Below are 20209 nucleotides of genomic sequence, written 5' to 3' on the forward strand. Positions count from 1 at the left end.
GAAACGTAACAGAATTGGATTCTTAAATGTTCCTGGTGAAGGAAATTCAAGTGCTGCATCTGTTGTGATGTCCTTCACACATCGCTGAAAAGAATCCAGGGAGCCACTGGCTGTTTGGTCGTTCATCCTTTCCCTTCCAAATTCTCCAGAACCTTTGTGCTTATTGCCGCCACAAATTCAATTCAGCCCTTCAGCTTTGACATCTTTATGGGTCCCTCCAGTGACAGCAACATCTCTTTTATTCATATAAATATATATATTACGAAATAAAACCAAAACCCAATAAAAAAAAAAAGTATATTTATTTTTTTGATTGGGATTCTTGTTTTGCTTTTTCGTTGTATTGTTGCGACATATTTCTGTACCTCTAATATTTAGTACACCATCAGTCTATTTCATATAGTCCTGACAAAGAAGGTCATTTACTTGGACAGGATGAGACCAGTCACACCGATGGAGGAAAACCCACTCTTACAAGTGAGTACAATTAAATCTGGGTTATTGCATTTCGCAGCTTTTGCTGTGCTGATGAAATTGTGGTGGCTCACGTGCTCCCAATGTGACCCCACGGCACAGTACCATCAAGGACACCGACACGTTTAACATTTGCCAGTCGGCTGTTGAGATATTAATCAAAATGTTTTTTTCATCAGCATCCCTTATTCTATGTCCACAGCCATCGCTGTCATCTTAACAAGAAGCGGCATCAGAAGCAGGAAGCCTCGTTCGCGGCTTAATTGACTGAAGCCAGTCGGGATCATTTTCAGTCCAACCACACGTTCTCACAATGGGGTTTTGATGAGCTCAAATCAATGGTGGGCAGGGGGAGAGTGTTGCATGTAGTCTTCATACCTCCCAGATGCTGGAGTCAGAATGAGAGGAACAGGAAGGCTATTGATCCTCCTTTGGCATTTGGCCAGACAACAGCTGGAGTCTGCATTATCAGTAGAAAAAAACCCCACAAAAACACATAATGACCTTCTCTGAAGGTTTTATTGAAACGGCATAATACTTTTGTATCGTCTGCAGGCTCGGTCGCCTCTAACTACCGGCGGTGAACTGCAGCCTCCAACTTGTGAAACGGAAATGATTTGTGTAACTCTCATTCACATTACTGCACAATGCGTGTAGACATCTACAAAGGCCATCAATTCGATCCTGTTTGTGCTCTCAAAATAGCAGGCACATACATTTGCGGACCAAACCAGAAATGCACAAATACTCTGCGAGAGAACAATGCAGAAGACTCAATTCTGGAAGTGCTGCGTATTTGCTTTTACCCCAAATGACCACATTTGAAGTTTTTTTTTTTTTTTTCCTTAAGACATGTGGTGTCCAGTGCGTAAAGGCATTAGCGTCTATCTCAACTACCACCAGGGTATATTTGCCTTCTGCCCACAGTGAGAGTATCATTCAGGGGTCCACCAACCGGGCTCCTTTAGGCTCTCCTTTCTGTCTCTTTACACATCAGCATGCTCCATGTCAGAGGGGGGGGTGGGGGGGAGGACTGTTTAATTTACCAAGGGCCCTAAGACAATATTTACACAAGCTGTGTTGGAATGAAACCTTGCAAGCCCTGAGGTTATTAGTGGTAATTACGCTTCACAGACGGATCCCTTTCCCTTGCTAAACACACTTGCGAGCCCCGTGGCCCTTATTTGAAGTGTGCGAGCTTGATTTAAGAAAAAGGGGGACCGTGTAGATACACAGATTAAGAGTCAGCGACATCCATCCAGTTACCGGCTTAGGAGGGGACAGCGTTGATGGGTGTATTCAGGCACATCAAAGCACCGGTTTCGCTAAGAATGGAGTGATACATTGTCTGAGCGATGGGATGTGACAGCCCAGACACTGACTGTCGTGGACGTGCCTCCGTCCTGGATTACCAGTGAGTCAGGCTGCGAGGAATTTGCGTCTCGGGCTGCGCCTCTGGAAGCAAACCAAGCTAAAATGACAAGGCACCCAGCACCAATACAACACACTTCACTGTATGTTTATTTGCGTTGGGAGTAATGGGAGATGGCTCCTTTCCCCCTCCAGTGGACAGTCTTGTAGTTTGAAAGTGAAGCCAAGGCTCCTTAAAAGCTGAATGTTATCTTTCCTCGTGGAATAAACCCAGAGAAAAGGACTTTTCTCCAGACACTAAACACGGATTCTTCTGGTGTAGAAAGAAAAAAATGCTTTCAAGCATCTTACAATATCTGAAAATATCTAACACATTCTGGTTGAGAATGTCTTATCTCACAGTGGCAGTAGAGGAAAAGACCATTATGCATTATTCCCATAACCATAAGTGATTTAACCAAATCACTGTAGCTGTTGACATATTCAAGTCTGGACAAAAGAGGGGGACTGACTGCCACCCATGGACCCCTTTTTAGCACAGCTAGGTATACTCAACTCAGAAACACTCAGTTTCCACAGTGGCTGCTGGCCTATTCTTAATCAGAATAAATTGTGACATTTATTTTCCACAAATGTGTTTAATTTATTCCCCATAGTCCATTCGCTTCATTTTTCCTTGACTGTGCTGCTTCCAGGAACCAGTTGAGATGTGGAAGGCTTGCCTTCACGTCAGAGCTGTCGTATTTCAGCCACTATGCGTTGCCGGGGTCGTCCCTTAGGCCGTCACATGTCCCCTTCACCTCCACCGCCTGCAGATTGGAATGAACGGAAGCCAAACTGTGGTTTCGACCAATCGGATTTTGAGGGGTCCGGCTGGCAGGTCCACGGTAACGTCAGCACGTGCATGTCTTTTGATTGGATACGCACTAGTGAGAGGCGGAGCTATGGAGAGAGAGCAAATTGAACCTGGTGACTCTGGCGACCTGAACAAGCACGTTCAAGGAATAACTAACCTTAAATGTAAATGTGCATCCCTGACTCTTTACACCTGCTGGCATTCAGCTGTAATTGATCAACACCCTGCTAAAGAACATGCAGATGTGGCCTTTTCCTTGATATCAATCCATGAGTCCCTTACAGGGTTTCTGTAAATCTTTATATGCTGCAAGTGTAAAGCCTTGAATTGGAAGCTGACGAATAGACACGGAAGGCTCTTATCAGGGGCAGCTGTGAGAGTCATTTATCAGGGGAGAATAATGGAAGCAAGAGGAGATGATTGGAGCGGTCGGCCTATTGCACCACAGTATAATAAGCCTACGTATTCTCAGTGTCCTGGAATGACTCTGTAGCTCCATCTCTGTCACTGCAGGCATTGTTCGCAGAACAGGTGCCGAGAGCCAAGAATCTGCCTGAGAAAAGATGTTCTGCCAGTGGTGAGGCTTTTAAAAAAGGGTCATTTTACAATTACACAATGCATTTGTTGTCGAAGCTCTCAATCCTTGGCAGGCAGTATCACATTTTAGTTGTAAATTATAAGACTGAACATGTCCTGACATTTATCTTGGTAACACATTCTAAACTTAAAATGATTTAATCTATTAAATGTTACCAAACTATAACCACCAGGAAACAAAACATTTTGCTTGCTTGTCTATGGCGGTTGCAGATATTTCAGATATAAAAACATACACTCACTCTCATTCATGGCCGACAGTACATGTAAATGTACAAAGCATTGGGAGGGGGAGAGTACCGTGCTTTGAGGTGTCCCAGTTGTGACTCAGAACTTCCCTCGTATTAAAGTCCGGGTGTGACAAGGCCCTTTGGGAACCAAGCCATCAGTAATCCTGGGATGATGCCACACACAGGCCCTGTGTTTCTTTGGCTCGAGCTATCTTCGTGCAGCGGCTTTCTCCGGAGATGCTGCTGCATTCACCTGAACAACATTTTATCCATTGCCCTATTATTGTCCTATTTTACACATCTTGCACATATTTCCAAAAAATATCTCCTTTCTGAGGTGTTTCAAAGCAGGTGTGGGATTGATGAACCTGCTTAATTTGTTCCACTGCACCGAAGTGTGCAAATAGTTTAAAGACAGACTTCCAACAAGGTGCTTGTGTCCCTCTGACATGCAGCACCATTGGGTGCCACGCTACACTACGTACTCTATTCTATTATCCCTACAGAGCAAAATGACTCGAGATCCCAAAGCCTCTTATCAGTGAACCAGCTGCCATTCAAGAGTTATTGCTCAAGATGAGAATGGACCCCCTCGCTGCAAATATAATGGACACAGTTCAAATTTAATGGATTATGGATTAGGATTTATAGTAATATACAAGTTGAATCATACCCTTGTGACATAACTCTATACCCATGGCACTCTGAGATTTGTGAATGAAAAAATGTATGTTAAAAATAAAATCCATTATCATTATTTATTATTATTATTATTATCTCAATATGCACCTGACCCAACGGAGCAATGGTTTTGATTTAGTTGATCACATTCTGTATGGTTTCCAATGAAGCATTTATTAGATTGCAGGCTTCAAAAGGCAACATAACATTTTTGCCAAGAAACCCTGATGAGGGCATCAACACAGCTGTGCTGGATCAAGGTTACTAAAGAGGTCAGAACATTCCCAAAATAGAAAATTGTAAATATCCTTATGTCAGGAAAGTCACAACCATGCATATCTATGTTGACTTTCTTTAATATTGACGCCCATTATATACGTATATTGATGCCCAGTTTTGTATTTTTCTGTGTGTAGCATTCCATAAGAACATTGTTTGGTCCACACGCGGCTATTAGATGTTTATTTTACTCTAATTTGCTTAATAAACCCCCTCCTCTGCCGTGTGACTTAGTGGAGCGAACCCACCCAGACAGTCCATCTAAACACCATTAATCAAGTTGCTATGCACTAGCGAGGCAGCTATAAGTGCTCACTTAGGCGTTTTCTATAGGAGGCAAACACGACCGGGAGCTGATCTTTTGTGAGGAGGAGACACAGCGGTCAGCTGCAGTCCGTCCCTATTTATGCTCCTGTGCTGTTTGCCTTTTTCTCGGTTTTCATTTGCAATCACAGACATGCAAAATTATTTTTTTTGCGATTAAACTGGGAAAATACACACCAAAAAAAACCACGCATCCTCTCCTTCTCATGGTCACTCAATGCGTGGAGATAATAGCCGCTGGTTGCTGGTGTTGGGGGGGGGGGGGGGGGCTGCTTCTTCCTTGTTGCAACCTCAGCAGCTCGTGCTCCGCTTGGAGGAAAAAACCCGTCTGAAGGGTGCGGCTTTTCGGAGAGGCGGCAGAGAACCGGTTGCCAGAGCGTGCCAAAACAAGAGTCATTTGTTGTGATGCTTGCATGGCAGGGAGCTCTGTGCACCCACTGATATCTGGAGGCCTGTGCTCACTGGGGTGCTTTTCAGTGCAAGGATCAACCGGTTGATCAATCAATTACGGGAACAGGGTTGTCCAGGAGCAGATGTTTAGGATTCACGTGGGTTTGGACCATGCAAATTCACTCTGATGTTTCTAAGCAAATTGGAGGTGTGGTAACAAGCAATGCCACTGATTACTGTTCTGATTGATCAGTCATTTTCTCAATAACTGGCAATGGTTACACTACACCCTTGAAACCAGAATGTCTGGCAAATCTGTAGAAGCCAGTAACAAGAATGCTGACAAGCCTGAGCTAAAACATGAAAGCCCTGGTCTTTCTGAAGCCAAACCCCTTTTTCAATGCAACAAAACAGTTTATTATCTAAGGATGTCAAAATAATTGGTGTGTGATCACAAGGAAGCAGCTTGTTTTTTTTTTGTGAGAGAACAAGATAATTGAGTTGTGAAGCAGTGACAGCTCTGTACCTTTTTAGAAAGGTTTATTGTAGATGTAGAAACCAGAACTAGAGTGGATCAAAGCTGATTTAAAGATCGTTCAGTCAACAAGTCATGTATAACTTATAAGCCTAAATGACCAGGCACTCATTCAGAATTGACAAAGGGCCGTTTAAAAACAAAAGCACTACTGCAGAAGTGCCCTTTAAATAAGTGTGATACAAATCACATTAAAAGAGACAATCAATAAAAAGCTAAATACAGATTAAAGATAGCTAATAAAGGAGAATGAAGTGAAGCAACTGAGTAGGAAGGGAAGGGAACGTATCGCAGAAATGGCATCAAGACGATAAACTCTAATGCAATGTAGCTTCAGCATGTGTGAGGCCACGAGGGGCCATGTTTTTGTTCAAAGCAATAAAAAGACAAGACAAAGATCTCCACAGAGGCGATATTCAGCGTTATCATACTGTTGATCATCTCGTAGACCCTTCTGAGGGGAGGTTGGGGAGGGGTGGGGGGGGGGGGTAGGACGTCAGCGAGCTGTCAGAGGGTGAAGCGACAGGGCGAGCTGGGGCTCTGATGGAATAGTTAATGTGCTACAGTATATTCCCCGCTATCCATTATCTCAATCATCCTCATTATCGCTATCATCGCCACTCAGCTCACGCAGCTGAGGAAGATTCCTCATGTTTTTCTTTCAGAATGCCGGGACCGCTCTCCCATGCTGATCACTTGGCAGAGGAACAGAGGCCTGTGTTTCCACAGAGGTTCAGCAACATCTGCCGCGGACTGAAAAACCTGAAAGCCATTGGTTCGCTCTGTGGTGGAGGCTCAAATGACCTGAGGTTGGTATTGAATAACCACGGCTTGAGGGTCGGCAATGCCGTAAAGTCTTACAATAAGGGCTGTCAACATAAAACACATTATTACACATTACATCCATACGAAAATGTGGCCGGGATTAATGCAACAAAATATTTTAGCGTAGTTTGTTTACTTCCGGTTTACCTCTGGGACCAGAAGTACAGCGCACTGATGTGAACTTGGAGGACTGGCAAAGAGAAGACAAAACTACTGACCTCCTCAGTTTCTCAAGTGGTGTCTCAATGTCACCCCCCTTTCGCTGTGCAGGGCTACGGGCTGCGGATACACAGCACTGTATGAATAAAAGAGTGGAAGATACGGAAGAGTCTCTCTCAGACATTCCGAGGGCTTATCTTGAACCTAAAAAATATCCAGCCCACTCTCGGTCAATTCTGCTGTGACTAAAAAAAAACACTTAATTTGCTCTAGGTCAAATATTCCTTGAGAGATTCCACATTTCGGGCTTTTGCCTATAATACAACAACTCAAATATGATTTACATGTCACAGTTCAATGTGAACGATTAGATCTGCCGGAAGGAATTTGTCTCATTTAAATGTCCGTGTCTTGCTTGTTTCAATTCAAATACACAAGCTTAGTCACGGGGAAGACAAACCTTTAGCATTATATTAATAAAGGGAATGCATCTGCAAGCACATTTAGTGCACATCCATGGCTGAGCACAAATGCATGCAGCCCATTTAGGACATATTTACACTCTGCTTTTTTATTAATACCAGGGCTGCTCTTAAATAAAACAGAAGGTAAATGTTTATATTATAGTTCACAATGCAATGAAAATAATGAATCAGTATATTAATTAAAAAGATATACAGCAATACCCCGTTCAACGCCTCCACGAGTGAACGTCGTTACCGGAGCGACCGCCCTCTGACCTTTCCGTGGGATGAACGGCGTTTACTCCGATTAGCACCAGCTCTCGGGGCAGCAGCACCTCGACACGATTTGCACTTAACAGCTCGTCTCGCTCCTCGTTGCAGCGGTTACACGCGCGCCGAGAGCGAGGGGGGGGGGGCGGGGGGCGACAGGTCAGGGTGTCGCCGTTGGTTTTTAATGGAGGATCACGTGGCCGCGACACTACACGCATAACACCAATTACACCGTCCAAAGGCATGAGCGATGAAGTGCCAGTGAGTTGTTAATAAGCAGTTGAAATCCCGTAGATTAAGAGTGAGGGAGCACAAGAAAAAGCCTGGAGACACACACACACACACACGCGCACGTCTTCCTCTGTGAGTCGAGGGGGCGCCGGCCAGCCAGCCGGGCTGCATTTTAATGGATCTAACGTTTTGTTCAGCTGGTACACAATGGGCCCAGTGTGGCTGTAATACGCCCACAGTGTACTATTTTTCAGCTCCAGCGGTGCTCGGTATGTGTGTACATTGGGACGCTGTGTGCATTGCGGGGTGAAGTATTTTTGCTCTGCGGTCATTCCTGATGCTTTTATAGATATTATGCCCCGATCCCGTTGTGGCATAAAAAGAGCCCACACAGGGAAGTAACTGCAGGTCACAAAGTAGTTGGAAGACTTACAATAAAAACTCCTCCTGGATTATTCCACTGAGTGTTTTACTTTGTGTTCCAGCACCTCAAATATATCAACATAATCAAATGTATTTCGTACCACAAAGGAACTGGACTGGGAGTAGGATTTTTCTTGTGAAGCAAAGAGAGAAATTTGTCAAAATCTTCCATAGACTGTTGCCTTGCATGGGCACACGAGGGGTTTCCTTTAGCCCCTCCTCCCGGCCCTCGGCGCAGCTTTGTCCTCATTCACAAATCATTTGCTACAGTTGCAAAATAAAAAATGTAAATCTGCAGAAGGGAACACTAAAATCAAGCATTAGCAATAGGGAGTGATTAACCAATACTTTTGCATTGTGCCAATGTTTCAACTCGGAGGGTTGATTTATTGGAAAATCTTGTTATTGTTTCATGAGGAGTTAGAGTAGAGTTCGATGTGTGTATTCCACTTTGTGTGCTGTAGAGCAGCCTGATGCCTTCACACTGACACAATCTCATCTTTAGACTTCACATCGTGTCAGAGTTTGGAGAGAGGATGGTGATAAAAGATAAATGTTGAGTGCTGGGTCGGGCTCGTTGTCGCCACAGTACCAAAACCAGTCTCCTTAAAGAAATACTGATACCTACAGAGTACTTCATTCAATACCCATTTACAATGGATAGAATTAATAAGTCTCTCGTGGAATGCCATGACGGTTATCTTTTCTCCCCGGGACAAGCTGTCCATTCTTACGTTTTGTAAATGTTTGATTAATGATCCATATATCATATCATGTTATTCATGCTCAAGGCTTTACCTTAACTCGTTAGATGCAGGTATCTTTACCAGATGCCACGGGCATCCCTTCTGTTATATATGATTCAATTACAGTTAAATATGGTTTAGGAAAAGTTTCTTTTATTGACGCTACTGTTCACATTTTTTAATCAAAATATCTAAAACCAAAGCATCTGATGCAGTCGCAGCTCATGGGTAAAGAGGGAGGGAGCAGGTTGTGAACTTTGCCTTGTTTTTGCACCACAGAGCAGCTGAGCCAAGTGCTTTGAGTTGGCTTCATTGTAAATATTAGGAAAGAATTGCCTCGGTAAAAGGCATCTGTAAACCATCTGCACTGCTGTTAATCACTGCGAAATCAGCCCAACAATCTCCGTATGCCTTATTCAAATTGCAGTGCACGAGCTGCAAATATTCATGGGTTGCAAACGCATGTGAGCACACACACACACACACACACACACACACACACACACACACACACACACACACACACACACACACACACAGTTTATACTCACTGCCCAAAATTTGGCAGGCAACTTTTTGAGGTGGGGGGGGGGTCATATTTGCAGATATCTGCACACACAATCACAGAAGTCAGGCCTAGTGTATTTATAATGTGTGATTTAATTAAGAAGATAATACAAGGGTTTGGACTTTGAGAGAGAGAGAGGGAGAGACTCTAGGTGCAAAAGTCCATTGTGTCAGCATTTTATCACAGCTGAGTAGCTGGAGGTTCAAAGGTCAATCCCATTTGGCTTTCAGCCACAGTCACCTTGCCTTACTGACAGTGCTATCTGGAGCAACATTGACTGTGTCAGCCAACATTGCACAGCTCTTTATTGGCTGATGGAGCCGCCGAACCAGCTGGGAATAAAAACCAATGGGTTTATTGAACATGCAGCATGCTGCACTGCCAGCAATACATTGTTACAGACAAAAGCGGTTTTCATTAACTGCCGCTGCAATTTTGAGCATATATTAAATGATGATCTGTTGGTAGAAAGTAAGACTGGGAAGATATTGTCACCCTCCAGATACACAAGTGAATACGTTTTTTATCTATTATTAAGTGAAATGTGAACTCTGTAGCCTGTGCTTTACTCTATGAATGTAATAAATGAACAGTGTTGATGAACAGTAATCCTAAAAATTTAGTCTACCTGCTATTTGAAGCCAGTGGAGAACACACCGTGTATGTGTGCTCCACAGAACGCTGCGCACGGCATGCACGCCTTAATAGCCCTGCGGGCCTGACGCGTGGATAGCCTTTTCCCTCGGGTTGAAGTGTTCAGGCTTGTCTTTTGCAGGAAAGACCCTCAGAGTACCACAGTCTCGCATGACGAGAAAACCCAAGAGTTGTCATGGCAGCCGAACTGAGGCGGGAAGGCACGTTACTAGAGTGAAATACGCTGAGAGAGAGCGACGTCGTCTAATAATATTGTCATGCTGCAACCCGAGTGGCGTCGAGTTTTTATTAGGCCATAAGCATTAAATTGAATGAAGGAGCAAATTGACTTGGGACTTTTAACGAAAATTCAAAAGACACAGAGAAACACGATCGGAAAGGCACCCTAGAATTTACCAAACGTTGAAGTCATTTGTCGATTTAATTGTTGTTTAGCATACCACTTTGTCCGATAATTTATTGCTTTGGCAGCACAGCCTCCTGCTTAAATATGCAGCATACTTAAGACGGAATTGAAACGGACTGAACGGGGATGAGGAGAGAGAGAGAGAAGAGAGAGAGGCAGAGAGATGTGCCAGCACACTGAGACGTCTGTTATGGTGGAGGCTTGTGCAGGGGAGGGCCCGAGCTGTGAATGCAGCGGAATGACAGGCAGGGATTAGAGGGGAGGTGGTGCCATTGAAAAGCAAACTGATCCAGGGAGCCAAGCTGACACTCGAACACAGCCAGCTGACAAGACCAGCCGGCCCTGCTGCAGTCCCACAGAGGCAACTCCCCTCACACACACCCCCTCCCTTCAGAGATCACGGGGGGGGGGTCGTGTTGGTTCATTAGTTGTTGCCGAGACTGTGACGGATGACGCAATGAAAACTGGATTAACGGTGCAAGTGTGATTTCTCTTCTTTTTTCAGTTAAAGCTTATGATTCCGAATCCAAATTAGAAAAATGTAAATTTTGTTGCACTACTCTCTGTAGGGACACATTTCATTTTGACAGCATTTCAACACTATGTGTATGAATCTTTGTAATTATTATATATACAGCACATGTAAAATTGTATAATAAATGTCACACAGCGTAGGATTATGACCTCAGGTTCATGTGAAAAAGTACATAGTTCAGTGGCTGTCAAAAATTGAATGACATACTCAACAAGTTAATGTGGGTTAATGTGCTTCCTGCTGAAACAGGATGCAGTGGTGGCGCTTGTACAGTAGCCAACTGCATGAATTTGTGTTCATCCACTAACCAATGAGGTGAATGCTAAACATACAATTAGAGAATTATTTGATTTAATTAATCTGCATATATTGTCAAATGGAATGGATTCTCGTTTTTTCTCGTTTGTTGTCTGATGAATACAACTGATGAATAACCTTTTAACCCCAAAGATGAGAGCCTCGCATGCAAGGCTGCTTTGGTTCAAGAGCCTGACAGGCGGCACAGCTGCAACCATAACCTAATGCACTACCCGGTAAAAATCCATCATTTACCGACAGCTGCAGTGGATGCAGGAAACAAGCACCTGAGTACTGGTGTTGCGTGCATCGTTTTGACTACACACAAAACACTTTCTTCCAGGGAGTCTCCAGAGCATGAATTAGTTCCGCTGCAATGGTCGTCCACCGGTTGTCGGCGGGGCGTACGAGAGCGAGCCAGTGAGGTTATAAGTGATGTGAAAGTGGCGGTGTAGTGCAGGTTGTTTGTAAGTTGCTAAACGTTTCTAGTCCGGCGGCTCAGGATCACCCGAGGTGGACTCCCCTAGTGGGACCAGTGACCCTCCTTCCAGTCCGTTGGGTCTTTTAAATTAAACTGAAGCGTAAAAATTCTGAATGACGCTTTCAATGTTAAAACATTTACATCCCTGCCAAAAAGGTCAGTGAAACCATATGTGACAATTCAAATCGGTTGACATCTCTTCACTAAGGCAAATCTTTCCAAATGGACACACAAACAAGGATCAATCACTGCTATTTCTTTAAAGTAAACAAAAACTTGCAGCTTGAAAGCACACACAAGCCCCCCCCCTCCACCGCGGCATATGGGTTGCTGTAGTTGTGACAGCGTGTTAGCATGTTTTCATACACATAACATCCCCTTGTCTGGAGCCTCTCTCGCTCCGGTGCTGTTGTTGCTGACGGGGAACCTGCAGGCTTGTCCTCCAGCTCCATTGTTTCATTTGTAGTTGCCTCCTTCCCATACAACGTGCTGTGATGTGTTGGTTGCTTTTTGGCAGGTGTTTTAGGGCTGCTGGCATTTTCTTGCAACTCGCCAAAAACGCTGAATGAAAAAGTGAATAAACCCGTCGTGCTGCTGTTTTGAGTAGAAACTTTACAATGGAGTTTTGTGAAGTTGCGTTGCGTGTATCATGGACAACGGGAGCTTGTCGGGCGGGCGATTTCTTAACATAATTACCCAAGTAAAAGGAAGAAATAGATTTTTTACATTTCTATATCTTCATCTATAAGCATCATTGCAAAGTCACCTAGCCAAAGGCTTTGGTGTATTTTTGTTGTGGGAGATCGTCAATGACACACGACAAGATGACACAATCAACTGGACACATTTTGTTATAATCTTTATGCCATGATGCCACCGTGGAATTCGTATTGACTGAATTCTGCACTGTACCATTCTCTCACCCAATCCATCTCTTTTCCAAAAGGGTGGTATGTTGATGAATGGCTGCTGTGCAAGCTGTTTCAGATCTGCAAGGTCAAGGGCTGGCTGTGCTGACGCCTGTCACCCTCACAGACACAACAGCTGGAAACACGCACCGACTCCTCCATCTACTTCTGAGTGTTCACACAGGCGTAATTGCTTAGAGAAATGAACTCGTGGGCCTCAGCGCTCAATTCTGACAGTATTTTAATCAGACATAAGGCGGGTTGCATTTGTGCAAATGCCCTGGAAGCTCAAAGAAGCCTCTGGTTTCAGGGACTCGCGTCGAGTATTAGTCCTCCGACCATTATTATTTATTAACGCAAATGTCACCAAATACAACTTTTCTAGTATTAGTAACGATACTTTGACTGTAAGTATCAGCTGATAGCAATTACTGATCTGATGACAGTGTTCAATGCATCAATGTGTGGCACCAGGATTGCTCTTTCATGTATAAGGTGTGAGGCGTAAGGAATGAGACTCAGAGAGAAATGAAACAACAGAAAATTACTTCTTTCCAGGTTTAGAATCTTTTCCTGGCAACAATTTAAAAAAAACTACTACAAAACAACTCAAAATCAGCACGGGCACAAGCGGATTTGATCAATGGAACGGACGGTGGACAGCCTGAAATGGATAGAGTGATTGATTGGGGCTTAAGTTTTGATGGTTATTTGGTGGCGTGATGGTTAACTGATTTCAGGTGAGGGGGGGGAAAAGGGTGGGAACCTAAAGAAAAACAGGAAGTAAAGTGGTTGTTCAGGGATAAGTGTGCGGTCAAAAGAATAAAACAGGAAGTTACATCAGCTGCAGTTGTCACATTAGGCACCATCAAGCCTGATTTCAATATTGCCTTCCTAACTTAATAAACAAAATCTAACACAAATTACAGTGTATAATTAAATGAAATAGCAGCAACAAATTGGTTAAAACCTAAACGTAAATGAAAATGTTATTGTATAGATCAGCCCTTGCGTCAGTCATTTGAGCCAATATTGGCTCAATATCTCTATCGGTTTATCTGTACAACATACAGTAAGAACACCTCCAATGAGCCATCAAGTCCCGCTGGTTTGGGGAAATGGGATTTATTGACTGACGGAGTAAACTCAAGGCTCACTCACTGTCAACAAAAGCCAAGAGGCCGTCTGCTGGGAAGTCTGGTGCTGTGGTGCATGGTCGCTCCACGGCGGTCCTGCTGCAGCAAGACGTGTCATTACAGCAAGGCATCCTGATCCAAGCCTGCGTTATCATTTTTGCGCATTCATTTTCACAACTCGTGCACCTTTTCTCCATTCCAGTTGGACATTCTCTCATTGCACAATCACCTCTTGCCTGTTTATGACTGACGGTCAACAGGTTTATGGTAACCATGTGATTATCGTAGGATGAAAATATGCTTAGCTGCTTCCCATCTGTTCGCACACTGTAGACTCAACACGGTGTGTTTGCATGCAGCATTACATAACCCTGTTGCTCATGAGGCACTGCACAGACCTTGACTGGCTATTCATCCCATTTTGCTGCTTTTGTGGTTGCTTTCTATTTCTATTCTTAAAAATCTTCAGCCTGAAGTGACAGAGGCTTCTTTTGGAGATGAAAATGCTGATAGATGATCGCAGTGATATTTACTCTATGCACTTTTTGGAAAGCTGACTAAGACTACTGAGGAGATTTCATTCATATAAATAAACCTGTCCCCCCGCGCGTCATTTCCTCTCACACAGTTCATCCTTCTTTGGAATCAATCAGTGATGTTCCCCCCCGCACCCGGCCGATTGATCTATTATTAATGAGGGCCCTCAGCACTAAACTAAATTTAGTGCATAAACTTCACTTGGAGAGCTAGATGGGGGGGGGGATCAATAGGGTGGCAGGGGCCACAGCGAGAGTCTCATTTAGCTCTCTGGAAATGCAGGGTATGAAAAGGCCGGCCCTGAGTGCAAATGTGCCTCCCGACTAAAAGAGAGCTTGAGAGCATGAGCAGTAAAAAGAGCGAGAGGCTCTGACAATACACAGCAAATTTCACTGGGTCATTACTCTCCAATTGTTACCGTGTAGCTAATCAATAAAGGAGATCATTGACGGAGGGACGTTTTGTGTAATTAGGTTTGTATAAGCTCTGGGTTATTGCCTATTCAGCGTGCCACTTGTGCTGCATGAATCTGATTTATCAGTCACCGTGACATTGAGACCACTTGTCTTCTGTCAGAAACGTCAGGGCTATGATTACTCTCTTTCAGAATCACCGCACAGTTTAACATTTTACTCTAGACCCTTTTGTATGGAAACAATCAATCACTCATGCATACTTTTTCCTCTCAGAAGACATTCGCTAATCGTGGTACACTATTGAGGCGAGGCAATTTTATTCGCGTGGCACATTTCGACAACAAGGCCGTTCAAAGTGCTTCAACTTAAAAGCGTTAAGAACATCCAAACATAAAGCGAGGAGATTTACAAACAGTTAAGAACGTTGGTGCAAAACTGCACACGAACGCCCCTCAGCAACAAAAGGGCACCTGAGGGTGACTGTGTTGGAGTTGGACGTTAAAATAATGTTTGCCAATTACTTTTTAAAGACAATGCGACACATAATCGATATACCGCCAGAGCTTGAACAGGTTTGTTGTATATGCAGATATATATCCATTTATCCATAAAGGTAGATAGATGAAAAAGCACTCAAACTAATGATTGCTATCAAAATATATGTAACCAGATCAAAGCAACAGCAGGTAAAACAACAGCAACTCAGACAGATTATAGATTGATATTCTATGGAATGAGGATTTGAATACACTGCGAGCCGACCTTTCCAAAGCCAAGGTGGCACCTGCCTCAAAGGCCCCTTCACTGCTCCGTCTGAACCTGGACTCCGGCCCGGCTCTGCTTGGTCTGTTGGGGCCGTGGTGAGCTGAGGGCTCTCTGATGTAACCCAGCACCTGGCCTTGTGCGTAGTCGGTGAGAGGATCAAATGATTGATGATGAGAAATTGCCCACAGGTCCAGAGAAGCTATGAAGAAAAAAAAAAAACGGTGTGTTATGAGAACGGTGTTTAGCAGCGCGGTTTAAGAGTTGGAAGCTGAGCTGTTGCATTACACCAGGAGCATTGGTAGTATTATTTTGCCACGCGTGTTTCCCTGAGTTCCACCATATTTCAACACTATGCCACCGTCGATAACATGAGCTGCCAGCTAAAGCAAATATGACTGTTGGACAGATGCCGGCAACCTACTGCTGCCAGTCACATTTTCTGTTGATCTTTAGACGTGAAGACTTCCGAATCAAGCTTTTACAGTGAAATGATGCGGTGGGGGAAAGGATCAACATGGTATTGATTTGCATGAGAGTAATTCCCTTGATCTGACAGGTGAGATCAAATAGTCTAATCTTTTTTTCACCGGGTTTTGACTCAATGAACGCAAGCGCGTGTCACAAGGGGCACGACTCGACGGGAAAGGGAGCCAGTGTTGAGTGACAGGTCTCTACTTCCTCATATGCAGACGGGCTCACATTAAGTGACTGAAAGCTAATCTCGCCCCTCCGTCCTGAAAGGGATGGCAGTGATTACAACGGCAAATGCATCCCTCAAACCTCTTCACCGAAAGTCAATCTTAGGAAAGGGAAGTCTGGAACGAATTGAAGTAAGAGAAGGGAGCGCAGGGGGGGGGGGGGGGGTAGATGAGGGGATTTGGGGGATGAACGTGGAGGAGGAAGAGGAGGACCAAAGGAATAGTTTAGTTTACCCGGCAGTGAATAAAACAGTCACAACACAGGGGGCTGATAGTGACTGAAATATCAAAGCGGGTCGTTTGCTCGGGAGGCCGCGAAGTGGCTGCCGCGGCCGTTTGATCCATCACACAGACGCTTGTTTTTTTGTGGGTTTTTTTTTTTTTTTTCCTCACTAAAAGCTTTGGAGAAGCCTCTGGGTGCCGGAGAGAAGTGAAGCGAGGTGGAGAATACATCCAACCCTTCTCTCTCTCTCTGTGTGTGTGTGTGTGTGTCAGTTTGTCTCCCTCCTTCTCTGCCTCTCATCTCTGCAAATTGTGAAAACTCTTTTAGGCACAGCAGGAAGAGGAAGTACGCCTCGCTGGTACAGCATGTGTGAAATCATTCGCTCCGTCTGTGTGTGTGTGTGTGTGTGTGTGTGTGTGTGTACCTGTTTTGCGCTTGCGTTGGGATAAAAGTGTGATCCTCATCTTTCTCGCTGTATCAAAGACCCAGCGGAGCTCCTTTTGAGGGAGGGGGGGTGTGGGGGGAGAAAAAGGAGAAGAAAGTCGAGTAGAAAGATTTCTCTGTGGCTTATCTCTGGCGCTCGGGGTTGAACTGTATCTCGGGAGAGAAGAGATCAATGAGCGAAGCCCGCAGCAGGACAGCCCGGCGCTGGAGGCCCACCAAAATGGAAGCATCAACAAGACAAAGCTGTGTCCTCAATCTGTTGGCCACTACTTGTTGCTCTGCTTGGAGGATTTCTTTTTTTGGGACGGACTCACCACCAAGGACACCGCGAGCTGCTTTTCTGTATCTGATCAGCACGAAAAATAAACCAGCTTTCTAGGAAGCACCCTCACTAAAAGCTGTCCCGTTATTGATTTTCTGTCTCTGTCAGCTTTAGTCAACATTACACATTGTACGTAAAAGAAAAGAGGCTCCCAACTTTAAGCTTTGATGAAACTAAGCCGTTTTTTTTTTTTTTGGCAAAGGGCTGCAATTGCTTACATGTTGTAAATTTAGCCGCTAATGCTTTAAATCAGTCAGATTTAATGAAACCCGTCCAGCTCTACGGGTTGTAAGTAAAAACATCGAGCTTTGGGGAGCGGAAAATAACTTGATTTTCTTTATGTTCTTTTCTTTCCTCCATTCAGAACTGGAGAGATTAAGTGCAGATCAGCGGGGGAGGCAACATTGCAGCGACAAGGACTTACTAAACAGCGCCATGGAAATGCAAACTGTGTGTGTTTCGACATACAACGTATCCCATGATGTAGAAATACAGGGCCGACAAAAGAGGCCTTGTTTGGATTTAGGGTGATCACACGCACACACAGTGTCTTGTTGGATTTAGGGTGATCACACACACAGTGTCTTGTTGGATTTAGGGTGATCACACACACAGTGTCTTGTTGGATTTAGGGAGGGGCCTCGTTCAAATTTGGGCACACATGAGTCCAGCTGGATTAAGAGAACATCACACATGACTCCTTGTTAGATGTTGATTGTGACAATAAAATGATTGTGCTGAACTGCTGAAACTAATATGCTGCGTATTGCAGAAAACTCATCATTTCAACAGCACATTATCCCCAAATCCTGCAGCAACTGGAACAAAACGGTACGATTTGTTATGGAATATTTACAATAGTGAGAGTCTCATGACGTTATCAGCTGTTACACATTCGTGACAGTTACTTCTGCGACATGTACTGAAATGAGATTACAAATAGCCATACTTTGCTTGTACATCCCCCTGGGCTATAGTGGCCATTGCTGGGAGATATACACTCACCGGCCACTTTATTAGGTACCCCATGCTAGTAACGGGTTGGACCCCCTTTTGCCTTCAGAACTGCCTCAATTCTTCGTGGCATAGATTCAACAAGGTGCTGGAAGCATTCCTCTGGGAGTTTGGTCCATATTGACATGATGGCATCACACAGTTGCCGCAGATTTGTCGGCTGCACATCCATGATGCGAATCTCCCGTTCCACCACATCCCAAAGATGCTCTATGGGATTGAGATCTGGTGATTGTGGAGGCCATTTGAGTACAGCGAACTCATTGTCATGTTCAAGAAACCAGTCTGAGATGATTCCAGCTTTATGACATGGCGCTTTATCCTGCTGAAAGTAGCCATCAGAAGTTGGGTACATTGTGGTCATAAAGGGATGGACATGGTCAGCAACAATACTCAGGTAGGCTGTGGCGTTGCAACGATGCTCAATTGGTACCAAGGGGCCCAAAGAGTGCCAAGAAAATATTCCCCACACCATGACACCACCACCACCAGCCTGAACCGTTGATACAAGGCAGGATGGATCCATGCTTTCATGTTGTAGACGCCAAATTCTGACCCTACCATCCGAATGTCGCAGCAGAAATCGAGACTCATCAGACCAGGCAACGTTTTTCCAATCTTCTATTGTCCAATTTGGATGAGCTTGTGCAAATTGTAGCCTCAGTTTCCTGTTCTTAGCTGAAAGGAGTGGCACCCGGTGTGGTCTTCTGCTGCTGTAGCCCATCTGCCTCAAAGTTGGACGTACTGTGCGTTCAGAGATGCTCTTATGCCCACCTTGGTTGTAACGGGTGGTTATTTGAGTCACTGTTGCCCTTCTATCAGCTCAAACCAGTCTGGCCATTCTCCACTGACCTCTGGCATCAACAAGGCATTTCCGCCCACAGAACTGCCGCTCACTGGATGTTTTTTCTTTTTCGGACCATTCTCTGTAAACCCTAGAGATGGTTGTGCGTGAAAATCCCAGTAGATTAGCAGTTTCTGAAATACTCAGACCAGCCCTTCTGGCACCAACAATCATGCCACGTTCAAAGTCACTCAAATCACCTTTCTTCCCCATACTGATGCTCGGTTTGAACTGCAGGAGATTGTCTTGACAATGTCTACATGCCTAAATGCACTGAGTTGCCGCCATGTGATTGGCTGCTTAGAAATTAAGTGTTAAAGAGCAGTTGGACAGGTGTACCTAATAAAGTGGCCGGTGAGTGTATTGTGCACCCTGAATACAGTACATGTGGAGAAGTGTTACGCAAGCCCTTTCTGAAAGGCTAGCTAAGTCGAGGTTTTCGATTCACAGCATCCAGCATCTATATCTTCCATTCACTGTTTCAGCTGGAGGTGAGGCACATTGCCACTTCAGCAGGTAGCCCACTGCTCAGACGATACATATTTAACAAGCCGGCTGCAGCAATCTTTAGCTAGGGCTCCTCAAACATGGTGTGGAAGATGGATTTAGTGTGGCGTAGGAGAAGTTAAACAAGCATAAAAAATGGATGAAAGGTTTTGACTATACCCTTTCCTGTATGTGGTGCTGTTACAGAATGACTTTACTTTGCTGCAGGGGCTGAATCCAGGTTCTGCTGAAAAATGAGATTCAATCATTTGAAAAGAAGTGGCAGTTACTGCTAAAAAATGAGAGTAGAACAAAATCAGCTTAGCCTGTAGAGACTGGATCCTCTATACTTTATGGGGATTAAATGATGGCCATGAAGTAATGATTTTTAATGGATGCATATGCAGGGCTGCAGAGGGAAATCCCTCAGTGTTGAACAATCAAGAAAGAGGCTAAACACCACGCATTTGCCCAAAATGCGTCTGTATCAATTTACAAAAGCATAAACCCTGCTGTTAGAAGCTCCCCATCTGAACAATGAGGAATCTACAGCCATACATAATCACAAATATTACATTTTGGGCTACATAATTAATCAGCCAGTTGGTGAAGAACTTACT

The 20209-nt window shown here is 44.3% G+C and overlaps 1 long non-coding RNA gene across 1 annotated transcript; it reads left to right on the plus strand.

Annotated features, from left to right (window-relative positions):
• Positions 1-429: 429 nt before the first annotated feature.
• Positions 430-17773, plus strand: LOC134129037 (uncharacterized). Its single transcript, XR_009956213.1, has 3 exons — positions 430-477; positions 6403-6546; positions 17610-17773. It is a non-coding gene; the product is annotated as an uncharacterized LOC134129037 (long non-coding RNA).
• The last annotated feature ends 2436 nt before the right edge of the window (positions 17774-20209 follow it).

The sequence above is a fragment of the Pungitius pungitius genome, chromosome 5, assembly GCF_949316345.1.
Source record: "Pungitius pungitius chromosome 5, fPunPun2.1, whole genome shotgun sequence".
Classification (NCBI taxonomy): domain Eukaryota; kingdom Metazoa; phylum Chordata; class Actinopteri; order Perciformes; family Gasterosteidae; genus Pungitius; species Pungitius pungitius.